Consider the following 14,863-nt stretch of genomic DNA (forward strand, 5'->3'; position numbering starts at 1 on the left):
CTTGTAAATCGTACACCATTTTCGATCAAAGTTTCTACTCTACCATCTCCGTTCACTCATCCGATTTACGGTCAGAATTAAATAATCTCTAAGATTTTGGAGATTACATAACTGTCGCAGAGATATCTCTTCAATGAAGTTTATGAATTAATACTTCATCGTTTGTTGTTGTTGATATTCCTGGATATTTACAGGGCGTATGACGTTGATGTTTGAGATACAGATTGTGATGTTGCGGTATGGGATGTGGATGTTGTTGTTGGTGGTGGTGATGGTACTGTTGGTGTCGCTGATGGTGGTACTGTTTATGCTGCTGGTGCTGCTGCTGGTGTTTGTAACCTTTGCACCATATTCTCCAAAGCCACTACCCGAGCGCGAAGCTCGTTGACTTCTTCTATTACATCGGGGTGATTGTCGGTTCGGACGAGCGGATAAATAAAATCTAGAATTTGGTGTAGTATGTAATCGTGACGAGATACTCTAGAAATAAGAGAGAAAATAGTGTTTCGGATAGGTTCGCCGGTAAGTGCTTCAGGTTCTTCGCCAAGAGGACAATGTGGTGGATGGAAGGGATCACCTTCTTCTTGTCTCCAATGATTAAGGAGGCTACGAACCCATCCCCAATTCATCCAGAATAGATGATGACTAATTGGTTGATCCATTCCGGTCACACTACTTTCGGAACTTGAGTGGGATTCCATTTCGGAATCCGAGGGACTTGAACTAATGACAAATTCCATTTCGTACGATTGAATAAAGAATTTTTCGATATGAAATGATTTTTCAGCTATCGGGTGGTATTCTAATTATATAGAGCAAAAGGTTTTGTAGATTACGGAGGAATTTACGGAATATGTCAGGCAAAGTTTACAGTAACAGATACGCTAAGATATGAATTTTGTCTATACACTATTCTTGCAATCATTGCAATAAGATGTGTCTAGACTAAGAATGATAAGCAGGTAATTTCCGACAAAAATGATGAGCAAAACTTTTGACATGCAGACACGATCGAAGTCCAGACTCACTAATGCATCCTAACGACTATCAGTTAGACACACTAATGCAGACCTGGTTCGCTAAGACCACCGCTCTGATACCAACTGAAAGTTGGGGACGCATCCCACTCAGTGCCTTCTCAGCTAACCGCCTGTGACTACTGAGCGTACCTCAGACACTGATTTTATGGCCCGCCTCTCGGCAGTACAGCCAACCCTAATAGGGACCGCGAGGAGTAAGAGCCAATGCTTCGTCACAGGTAACACTGTGAGAACCCCCTCTACGATTAACCCGCTCATAAACGGCATTAAACCAGCTCTGATACCAACTGAAAGGACCCGTTCATATACATTATAAACGATTCACAATAGTTGATTACATCGCGAGGTATTTGACCTCTATATGACACATTTACAAACATTGCATTCGTTTTCAAAAGACAAACTTTCTTTACAATGAAAGTTGACGGCATGCACACCATTTCATAATACATCCAACTATAATTGGCTTAATAATAATCTTGATGAACTCAATGACTCGAATGCAACGTCTTTCAAAATATGCCATGAATGACTCCAAGTAATATCCTTAAAATGAGCTAATGCACAGCGGAAGATTTCTTTAATACCTGAGAATAAACATGCTTTAAAGTGTCAACCAAAAGGTTGGTGAGTTCATAGGTTTATCATAACAATCATTTTAATATATTAATAGACCACAAGATTTCCGTTTATAAATATATGTACACTCGGAAGTGTATAAAAGTATTCTATAAGTTGTAGGCACCCAGTAACAAGCCTCAACGTTCATGTTTTACCCTCTGAAGTACACCAGATCAGGTGTGTTTAATATAACCTCGAAGTACTAAAGCATCTCATAGTCAGGATGGGGTTTGTCAGACCCAATAGATCTATCTTTAGGATTTGCGCCTACCGTACATAGACAAGTAGTTTAATGTTACCAAGCTAAGGGTATATTTCTGGTTTAAACCCACGTAGAATTAGTTTTAGTACTTGTGTCTATTTCGTAAAACATTTATAAAACAACGCATGTATTCTCAGCCCAAAAATATATATTGCAAAAGCAATTAAAAAGGGAGCAAATGAAACTCACAATACTGTATTTCGTAGTAAAAATACATATAACGTCATTTAACAAGTGCAAGGTTGGCCTCGGATTCACGAACGTATCAATATTGAGATTCAATATTGCAGGAAAGTACGTAGACGCAACGGAGATGATAAACACTAGATTGACCTCACGAGCATACCCATGAACCATACCCATCACCTCCATAGCTATAACCCATAATTTTCTTAGCTTCGACTCATTAAAAAAAACTATTTTGAAATCACTCGGACAGCACTCCGTCGTAATATTTTATATATACTAATAATATCTTGAAATAATACAGAGCAAATATATATATATATATATATATATATATATATATATATATATATATATATATATATTTATATATATATATAAATCAATTGAGAGAGTTTAGATAAATATATTTTCAAGTTTCTATCAAATAATGAAACCAATTGAATTCTATTTATAATAGATTTTTGAATTATTAAAGTGAATTATTAAAGTATGAATTATTAAAGTGAATTATTAAAGTGAATTATTAAAGTATGAATTATTAAAGTGAATTATTAAAGTATGAATTATTAAAGTGAATTATTAAAATGAATTATTAAAGTTAAAGTAAAGTAAAAGTAAAGTAAAGGTAAAGTTAAAGTATAGTAAAAGTATAAAAACTATGTATGTATAATACGCGTATAAATATATATAATATTAATTTAAATCGTTATATATATTTAATAAAATAAAATATAAATATCGTTATATTTATTATACTGGTTAAGTAATGAGTTGTCAAAAGTGATTCTAGATATTTATAAAAGTTATATACGTTTTAATAATAAAGTTCTTTTTTTTAAATTGAAAAAGTCTTTGTACGTTTAAAAATAGATTAATAGAATATTATGGAAACCAATTCTCCACTAACTTTTGTCTAACTTTCGTAAATGACACTTTTTGTTTTTATTTATAAATAGCTTTACAAATTATTCTGAATATCGTTAAGAGGAATAGATTTTCTCAAATCATAGTGGACCTCTCAACAGAGACTTGTAATCATAATTCAATGTTTCTGATAATTCAATCATTTAATATATTTTATTTAATTTCGTCAAAAATCATATTGAAACAAATACGTTCGTGTAAAGTATTATACGTTTAATACTTTATTAATATTCTCAAGTTATAATATATATATATATATATATATATATATATATATATATATATATATATATATATATATATATATATATATACATATACATATCTATTTATATATAACAGTTCATGAATCGTCGGAATTTGGTCGAGGTTATAATGAATGTATGAACACAGTTTAAAATTCTTGAGATTTAACTTAACAAACTTTTCTTATCGTGTCAGAATAATATAAAGATTAAAGTTTAAATTTGGTCAGAAATTTACGGGTCGTCACATCAACAATGATTAAAAATAGCTGGTGGTTTGTGGGGTATCACGAATAGAAGTAGTAATAATATGTTTGTTCATTTTGGGTATATAAATAGAAATAAACGAAATTGTAGGTGTGTGTGTTGTTCCCGTCATTTGAATCAGAAACTGAAATACGATTTACAGGTAGTTGATCATGGTGGCGTTTGACTGTCCAATTAAAATAGAAAACATGCAGTTTGTGCTTTGGTTCGTTCAGCAAACAAAAATAAAAGAAAAGCAAATAAAAGTGAACGTGTACAGTAAGTTTATGGGTGTTTGATGATGATCTTCTCGAACAATAAATGTGGTATTGTTGACGTTTGAACACGAAGCAGGAGGAAAACTAAATGGAAACCGTAGTAGTTTTGATAGCATGAAGTGGTGTTGTAAAGGTGGTGATTACAGAAAAGAAAAACAGAAGAAAGATATGGAAATATTTACTCATCTTCAGTAGTGAAACCATTCAAGTATAGCAACAGAAGTTAGCAAGAGTGTGGTGGCTAGATGGTTATTTTAAGGTGATGATTGAAGCTTGAGAAGATGGTGGGTTGTGTTGTGGTGTTCGTCGAATAATAATTAGCAATCACCCGAAAAGTTGCAGTAAGGTTTGTGTTGTTTTGGTTGTCAAGAACAAGAAACAGAGAGAAGAATGTTTATCTTTTTTTTAATTCACTCAAGTAATACTAATTAGATGTAATGTCCTCCCCAAGATGATGTTTGTTTTATAGTCAAAAGAGAATCGACAGGAAAATATTTGTTCAGTACAAAAAAATAATAAATCAATTTGCAGTTGTAACAACTTCGTACGATTGATTCTTCATGCCAAAAAAATTCAGGAGACACAAACAAATTCAATTACAGTAGGATAGCTACGTGAAACTGATTCTAATCATTTATCTGATTTCATAATTTGCAAATATACGGTATTATATTAAATAAATAGATTATTAATAATAATAATTATATAAATATTAATACTAATAATAATTAGTAATAATATTATTAATTATGATATTAATAAAAATCAAAATTTAAAATTGATATTATTAATGATACAAATGATAAATTTTATTATTTTTATGATAATATTAATAATAATGGTAATTATAAAAGTAATAATAATAATAAGTCACATAATAATTTTAATGAAATTTTTAATAATAATATTATTAATGATAGTTATAATAATAATACTAATTATATTAATATTAATCTTATTAATGATAATAATAATATAAGTAATAATAATACTATAATAATTTATATATATCAAACTCATATTTATAGATTTTATATATATTTAAAGTAATATTAATACTACTAGTATTGACTTTAATATTGAATGTAATAACAATTGTTGATGCATGTTCAGTAAGTCCCTAGACATCTAGCCTACGTTTGTGATTAACACTTCAGTTTATGGGATACCATGATCGCTCGTTATTATCCTATCTATGTTTGTATGTGGTTACAGGTACTGTAGGAACGCGATATGGATATTTGACTATGTTAGACTTAGTCAGACATACGAGTGAAGTCTCACTCGTACGGCTGACAGGCTCATACGCACGGTTGATGCTGAGCTAAGTCACAATTATAACCTAAATGAGAAGACACGAGTGAGTGATCACCTGTACAACTGTTGAAGCCAACTCGTACGTGTGATGGATGACTCGTACGGGTGAGTCAACAGCAGGGGTATATAAGTTGTTATGTTCTTCATTTTAGGTTAAGCCTCTCTCACACACTCAATCACTCAGATCTGGTTCCCTGATCTGATTCTCTCTCAACCCAAATCACTCCAGCTAGTGAATAATAGCTCTAGGCATTAATCTAATCACAATCCTTGTTGTGGTTTGACTAATTTAATCCTAAAAAGCTTCTAATATTTACTTAGATTGGTTTGATTCACTAATTCCGCCTTTGTGTGAATTAAACCTGTTGATTTCGAAGTTCCTAGTCATGTTTCATCATTGGTATCAGAGCTTTGGTTGTGATTTCAACATCATCTAGTGATTTTTGGTGATTAATAGGGTTTATTATTTGGGTTTTTGAGTTAAAAGTGATTTTAATCTAAAAGGAATCATTTTTACGTGTGTAATTGTAATTAGAGAGTGTGTTTATATTTGTTTAGTGCTAATCCAGCTCTTGGATAAAGAAATTGAGGTTTAGCATCAATTTCTAGGGTTTTTGGGTGATTTGAGCTGAACAGCAGCTCACACGAGTGGGTCAAGAATTTTGATCACACATACGGTTGACCAGACGGTTGACTGTCACTCGTGAACTCACACGCACGGATTAGCATAACCTTTTGAGGTTAAGTGACTACAGTCTGATCACACGAGTGATCACGCGGTTGACTGTGACACATACGAGTAATCACACGGGTGATCATCTCTCACACGTTTGAGAAATAGTGTTTGGTTCTTTTGGTTGAGTTGTGACACGTACGCTTAAGTAGTGACACGTACGCTTGAGTCTGTGACACGTACGGTTGATACTATCACACGTACGGTTGATAATCTGAACCGTACGGTTAACCCTTTAGTAAAAAATTTCAATATGTTTAATTCAAACGATTACGCGTTGGCCGCACCATTAGTTTAGAGCATTACGAATATGACTCAACGATTACTCCTTGCTGAGAGTGAATCAGGAAGTGGTACAAAATGTCCGAGGTTAATGAATATGGATAATTATTCTACTTGGAAGTCGAGGTTTAAGATTTGGTCTGATGGTCAGGACACGAAGCTTTGGAAGTACATTGAAACCGAATTTCAATGGTCGTGTTCACCTGTTACAAATGAATTGTTTACGCTGTATAACATGCCTTCGGAAGAACGTGAAGAGTATAACTTGGAGAAAAAGATGTACTGTAATTTGACAAGTGCTCTTGATGGTCTGATTTTCCATCAATTTCTATATCATGATAATTTGTTCAAGATATGGGAAGCACTTCGTACTTTCAATGAAGGGAATTCATCTTACAGAACAAGAAAAGGTTTAGAGTCGAAAGCTGAGTTTGATCGTTTTCACTAGCAAGTTGGAGAGTCAATTATAGAATTGGTTGAAAGATATCGTCATTTGCTAGCTGAAATATATAAGCATGATGTAACCATTGAAGAGAAAGACAAAGTAACATGTCTAGCTGGAGCATTACCGTTAGAATGGAATGGTTTCGTATTAACTATGAAAACCAGTGGAGAATTAGCTACTGCTACAGTGAACTCGTTTATTGCAAGACTTCAGGAAGAAGAACTAGAGTTGTTAAACAAATTCAAGAGGTCTAAACAAGTTCAAGACATCAAAATGTACTGTCCAAGTGGTTACACACTGCCTAAGTTGGCTCATGCACCATTTCAAACAGCTTTTGCTACAAACAATCAGAATATGTATGGTTTGAATGTTAGTAGTGCGCCTATTCAACAACCTTCGTATCCACCACAAGAGTGTTAAATATATGAATGACTTCAAGTAATATCTCTAAAATGAGCAAATGCACAGCGGAAGATTTCTTTCATACTTGAGAATAACCATGCTTTCAAGTGTCAACCAAAAGGTTGGTGAGTTCATAGGTTTATCGTAAGCAATAAAATTCATCATTTTGATAGACCACAAGATTTAAATACAGTACACCTATCTCTGGTACTAAACCATTTTTCATAATGCTTGGCAGAGTAGGTTCATATGTTATAATAGATATTTTAAGTTATTTTAATTGTCCAACGTTATTAGTCCACAGTTAGTAGTCCACAATTAGTAGTTCAACAATTCATATATAGTTTAATATATAATATTCGAATTAATTAATACGTGTCGTGACCCATTATATACATGTCTCAGACTCGATCACAACTCAAAGTATATATATTATTTAGAATCAACCTCGACCCTTTATATGCGAACTCGAACATTATAGCATATAGAGTGACTTACGGTTATTCCAAATAATATACATAGATGACGTCGATATGATATGTCAAAACATTGTATATGTGTCCCGATAATGTGCGTAAAATAAATAACAGAAATTAAATGACGATAAATAAAATTGCGAGAATTAAAATTGTGATAATTAAATTGCGATAATTAAATTAAGATAATTAAAATGTAACAGGGAATTAGGAAGAGTTAGCTGGGAACAGTTAGCTAGGAATAGTTAGCGTGGATTCTTAACAAAATTTCTCATAGTTAATTTGTTTGTTTCTAACAAATTTTATTTTGTCCAATGTTTTCTTCATTATGCCATTTGTTGGATTCTGATAGGTCAAAATCTAAATATGAAATTAAATGAAACTGGTTATTCTACGGTGAACGGATACGTATATCTGTGGATGTAAGTAGGATAGTAAATGACTGTTGAATCAGATTCAAAGAATGTACATTGTAACTTATTAATGTGAAATCTAAATATTCCTCGGGTATTACCTACCCGTTAAAATATTTTCACCATTAACAGTTTGTACACAAGAATTTTTAATTACAATCTTTATGAAAACATATATACATATATATTTTCTTCAGATGTAATCATGGATTTAATGAGTTAATATGATATTAAACTCATTTGATTTATGGTTAGAACTAGAGTACATAATCTCTAAAATATTAGAGATTACATAATCGTCATGTCAAACGAAGATAAATGATGTAGAACGTCATGTAGAACGATGATTATACTCGAGGTACAGAATGAGATATTGAAACTTGGATTGTTGGTGGTACTGGTATTGATGTTGGTGGTATTGTTGGTGCCGGTGATGTTGCTGAAGCTGGTAAGTTTTGCACCATATTTTCCAAATTGATTACTCGAGCGTGAAGCTCGTTGATTTCTTCCATTATTCCGGGATGATTGTCGGTCGGAACGAGCGGATGAATAAGGTTTAAAATTGTGGATAGAATATAATCGTGTCGAACTACCCTTAAAATGAGGCTGAAAATGGTGTTTCGAACAGGTTCGCCGGTAAGTGGTTCAGGTTTTTTACCTAGAGGTGAATTCGGTTGGTGGAAAGGATCGCCTTCTTCTTGTTTCCATTGATTTAGTCGACTACGAACCCATCAGATGAATTGGGGATGGATGATTGGTTGATTCATTCTGGTGATGCTGCTTTCGGAGCTTAGGTGAACATCCATGTCGGAATAGCTGTCGGGTTCCGAAGAACTTGAACTAGTGACGAGTTCCATTTCGTACTATTGAGTAAAGGGTTTTTCGGTATGAAATGATTTTCGGATGTCGGATGATATTCTAATTTCATAGAATACTTATATATAGTACAGAAGAACCCGTAGATTACGGAGGAATTTGCAGAATATGTCAGGCAAAGTTTACAGTAATAGATACGCTAAGATATGAATTAGCAGATACGCTAAAATATGAATTTTGTCTATACACTATTCATTCAATCAATGCAGTAAGATGTGTCTAGACTTAAGAATGATAAGCAGGTAATTTTATACGGATGATAAGTAGATGATTTTCGACTAGAATTGATAAGCAAAACTTTTGACAAGCAGACACGGTCGAAGTCCAGACTTACTAATGCATCTAAACAACTATCAGTTAGACACACTAATGTAAGACCTGGTTCGCTAAGACCACCGCTCTGATACCAACTTTAATGACCCATCCTAATCCACCTGGACGAATACATTACATTTGGTCTCATCGCGAGGTACGTGACCTCTATATGATACATTTTACAAACATTGCATTCATTTTTTAAAAGACAAACTTTCATTTCATCGAAAGTTGATAGCATGCATACCACTTCATCCAATATCTAACTATAAATGACTTAACAATAATCTTGTTGAACTCAACGACTCGAATGCAACGTCTTTTGAAATATGCCATGAATGACTTCAAGTAATATCTCTAAAATGAGCAAATGCACAGCGGAAGATTTATTTCATACCAGAGAATAAACATGCTTTCAAGTGTCAACCAAAAGGTTGGTGAGTTTATAGGTTTATTGTAAGCAATAAAATTCATCATTTTGATAGACCACAAGATTTAAATACAGTACACCTATCTCGTGTACTAAACTATTTTTCATAATGCTTGGCAGAGTAGGTTCGTATCCTTTTCACCCCCGTAGGTTGCCTCGCGATTTTTAAATAACCGTACACATATCTCGTGCACAAAACTAATACACATAACCTGTGTATAAAAATAATTCTCTCGATACATAACACTCATTTCGATTTCATTGATCAACATGGTAACCGACCTTAACATATAATGCGCATCAATAATATCCCCAAAACAGAACATCACGTCTGTATAATATATAATCTTTGAAGTACTAAACACCACGCCCACTAGCTCTTCCGTCTAGTGAATATTCTGGGTGGGGGTGTTAAACCCGGTAGCTACCTTTAGGATTCGCGTGAATTAGGGTCATAACCGATTCTAATTCTTAGGTTACCAAGCAATAATAATCGGGGGAAAATATTCACATCAATTGGTGGCAATTATCATGTCCACATAATTCAATAATAATCCACAGAACTTCTGTCTGCATAATAATTCATTCGAGGAATGTTTTGCTTGTGTCTATCTCGTTAAACATTTATAAAAGCATTTCATGTATTTACAGTTCAAAATATTTTCAAAAGCATTTAATAAAGCAGTTATAAAAGCAGCGCATGTATTCTCAGTCCCAAAAATGTAAAGAGTAAAAGAGAATCAAATGAACTCACTATACAATATTTTGTAGTAAAAATATTCATACGACGATACTGAACAATGCAGGGTTGGCCTTGGATTCACGAACCTATATCAATTGTATGTTTATTAACACATATAATCGTAATCGAGCAAATATATATATTATTACTAGTGATATATATTTTTATATTATTAACTTATATATTTCATTATATATTCATTTTATATATTTTAAATATATTTTTATATAGAAAATCTTTGGTTTGCAATATAATAGTTATAATAATATTAGAATAAGTATAATGATAGTAATAATAATAGTTTAAAAAAATGATAAATTTAAAAGAAATGTTACTTTTAGTAATAATAACAATAATACTACTTATATTTATAACATTGATACTAATAATAATATTTATAAAAATAATAACAAATTGTATTATTTCATAATGAGGGTAGTATTAATGATTATACTTATAATATTAATAATGATGATAACAATAGTTATGAATATAATAATGATACTAATTTTAATGATAAATATAACAAGTTGTATTATGATAGTAATAATAAAATTAATAATACTTAATGTTACTACTTAGTGATAACAATAATAACAATACTAATTATACTAATATTCATATTCTAATATTAGTAATAAAAATAACAATAATTTTATTAATCATTTTAATACTAATGATAATAATAATAATAATAATAATAATAATAATAATAATAATAATAATAGTAATATTAATAATAATGATAATAATAATAATGATACTACTAATAATAATATTAATAACGATAATACTCCTAATTACATCAATGATAATAAAAATTTTATCTCTAATATTAGTAAGAACATAACAATAATATTTTATAATAACAATATTACCAATAATAATAATAATAATAATAATAATAATAACAATAACAATAATAATAATAATAATAATAATAATAATAATAATTAATAATAATAATAATAATAATAATAATAATAATAATAATAATAATAATAATAATAATAATAAATGAGATAATAAACTACCCCAATAAGCCTTTTAAAAAAAAACACCCCAAGCTGGAATCGAACTCGTGACCCATCGTAAGTACACACACACCCTTAACCACTCTTCCGTCACTTTATTTATGAAATTATTCTTTTATTAAATCTATTTAACCAGTTCCTGTTTCTCTTCTTCTTCCTTCGGTTAACCGGTCGACCAGAACCCATTCTTACTATCGGTAAATCATTTATTTAGTTTTAAGATTATTACTTTATACAAAAACAATTTCCAGTGTTGAGTTTAATTAAAACAAAAAGAAATTAAAGAAATTAAATTAAAACTGATACAAAAAAAACACATATTAAACTCAAAATCGAATTCAATATTAGAGGCTGTTATAAGCCATGATTATAACATGAAAAGACTCTAATTCATCTTTAGAAACTTTCCAAATCATTAATTCAACTTGAATCGTAACAAAAAACACGAATTCGACTGAAGAACATTATTTGACTTTTAAAAACCAAAACTTTGACTTCGAAATTCAGATTTGATATATAAAATTAGACCTTGAGAATTTACATATAGTTTAAATGAAGGTTTTCTAATATAACTGCATTAATACATTTTGAATTTTCATTTAAAATTGGGCTTTTTGATAATTGAAGTAAGAACAGAGCTTACGGAGCTGTTTGATATATTTTTAGTTTTTAATACCATGAATTGCAGTAGAATGTATATCTAATGTGATGCTTAATAATTACTACAGCATTAGGAATCGTTTGTGTTTGTTTTATAGCTCAGATTGAGTCAACATTCGCAGATTCTATCGGTACAATAGAATGAATAAAAAATATAAAGGTAAACGTGATTGAATATCAATTGGTACGTTTGATATAGATGTGTAACGAATTGAAGACAGAAACAAAAATCTGTAATAGTTGGATTGTGAAATTAAACAAAATTTGTACATGTTCTTATTTTTTTATGATTTATGTAATTAAGATTAATAATTAAAATATATTAATAATAATAATAATAATAATAATAATAATTACATTCATAATAATAATAAATAATTAATAATAATAATATTAATACTAATAATAATAATAAATTGTATTATTTTCTAGTAATAATAATAATATCATTAATATATCAAATTACATGTATTAAATTTTATTTCTATATATATAGTATACATAATAGATTTTAATATTAATATTAATATTTATTTTGATAAAAGTGATAATAACCAAAATGATAATTTTTAATAAGTTTAATAATAATCATTAATAAAATGATAATAATATTATTATTAATAATACAAATAATAAATTGTATTATTTTCTAAGAATATTTATAATAATAGTAATGATTTTAATGATAATGGTAAATATAAAAATAATAATCTACAACAAAATTTTACTACTCAATATAATAGTGATATTAATAATGATAACAATAATAATAATTATAATATTCATAATTCTTAATAATAATTATACTAACAATAATTATAATACTAATACTTATTAATAACAATAATAACTAATAATTTTTAAATTACAATTATAATATGTACATAAAACTAATATTGATATTGATATTAGTATTAATAATGAAAGTAATAATAAGGTTATTATGACGACTATATTCTTAACTTGTATTTACATTTAATATACAAATTATGAATTTTGTAATATCTAATAATTATATCATATATTATATGAATACATCTATTGAATATTTATCATTTATATGTTCTATATATGTTTCAACAATAATAATTATTAATAGAAATCATTTATATATATTTATCTTATAAAGTTTCATAATAATATTATATATATATATATATATATATATATATATATATATATATATATATATATATATATATATATATATATATATATATATATATATTCATTTTAATAACTACTTAATTATTCTGTTTATTATTTTACATTTTTAATTTCAAATTGACTAAAGTGTATTTTATTAATTCAAAATATTATATATACACTTATATTTATATATATATATATATATATATATATATATATATATATATATATATATATATATATATATACATATATATATAAGTATTTACATATTCATTTACACACAACCATTCGTGAATCGTCGGGGATGGTCAAAGGTTAAATGTTTCCATGTAAGTAGTTCAAAAATTTTGAGACTCAGTTTAATAGATTTTGCTCATCTTGTCGAAACCATATAAAGATTAAGTTTAAATTTGGTCGAAAATTTTCGGGTCGTCACAGTTGATTTCTAAATGCTTGAGCATTTTATTCATTAGTTTGTTTCTGAGATGAGAAAAACTGCGTTTGAGATTCAACTAGCTTCGACATCATATCTTCTAAATTTGGCTTTTTATCATCAGTTTGTGGTGGTTTATTTGGAAAAATAGGTCTTTGATGGTTGTAAGTATATTGGATACTTGTTGATTGCTAGGACCTTGTTGGTTGTTGTACGGAACATTTCGGTTATAATTTTGATTTTGATTGTAGTTTGGTCTTGGCGGTTGATAATTATTTTGATAATTATTTCCAGGCCTTTGGTTTATATATGAAACATTCTCTCTTTGTTCCATTGTTTGTTCAACACTGAGACAATCTTTTGTCAAATGTGGTCCTCCACACTGCTCACAACTAATTCGTATTGTGTGAATATCTTTAGTCATCTTTTCCATTCGTCTCTCAAAAGCATCTAACTTTGCGGAAATGGAATCAAAGTCATGGCTAGAATCGGCTCTAGTCGCTTTAGATGAACGAACAATATCTTTTTCTTGATGCCACTCATGTGAGTGGGATGTTGTGTTATCAATAATTTTGTGAGCTTCAGTTGCGGTTTTCTTCATAATGGAACCACCAGCTGCTGTGTCGATGTCTTTTCGTGTAGTAACATCGCATCCTTGGTAGAATATTTATACTATTTGATAAGTGTCTAAACCGTGCTGAGGACATCCTCTCAACAACTTTCCGAATCTTGTCCACGCTTCATATAATGTTTCATTTGGCTTTTGCGCGAACGTAACAATTTCTCCTTGAAGTCTCACGGCTTTAGATGCCGAAAAGAATCTTTTAAGAAATTTCTCAACTAAAACATCCCATGTATCAATCGCTCCTTCAGGTAACGATTCTAACCAATCTTTGGCTTCTCCCTTTAAAGTCCAGGGAAACAACATGAAATAGATCTGTTCATCCTCAACTTCTCTGATTTTGAATAGAGTACAAATCCTATTAAAGGTACGAAGATGTTCATTTGGATCTTCTTTTGTCGTACCACTAAATTGGCATTGATTAGTTACCATGTGTAGGATTTGTCCTTTGATTTCATAATCTGGTGCATTAATGTCTGGTTGAGTAATGGCATGACATTGGCCAGTACGTGTAACTCTCATTCGATCCTCCATACTTAGAGATTCCTGATTTTCCATGATTGGATTTGTTGAATCTGAATCACTAGAGGATTCTGATTTAATGGTTTCTTCCTCGATAACCTCTGGTTGAATGATTGGTGGTTCAGGAGGAATGATTAGAGGTTCGGGATCTCTGAATTGTCCTTGAATATCCTCCGGGTTCTCAATTGTGAGGTCGGGTTCAAA

At 30.0% G+C, this 14,863-nt stretch overlaps 1 non-coding gene across 1 annotated transcript; it reads left to right on the forward strand.

Moving 5' to 3' along the window:
• The first annotated feature begins 14,204 nt into the window (after positions 1 to 14,204).
• On the forward strand, positions 14,205 to 14,311 carry LOC139860760 (small nucleolar RNA R71). The gene has a single exon (XR_011763382.1). It is a non-coding gene; the product is annotated as a small nucleolar RNA R71 (small nucleolar RNA).
• Positions 14,312 to 14,863: the final 552 nt, after the last annotated feature.

The sequence above is a fragment of the Rutidosis leptorrhynchoides genome, chromosome 7, assembly GCF_046630445.1.
Source record: "Rutidosis leptorrhynchoides isolate AG116_Rl617_1_P2 chromosome 7, CSIRO_AGI_Rlap_v1, whole genome shotgun sequence".
Taxonomy (NCBI): domain Eukaryota; kingdom Viridiplantae; phylum Streptophyta; class Magnoliopsida; order Asterales; family Asteraceae; genus Rutidosis; species Rutidosis leptorrhynchoides.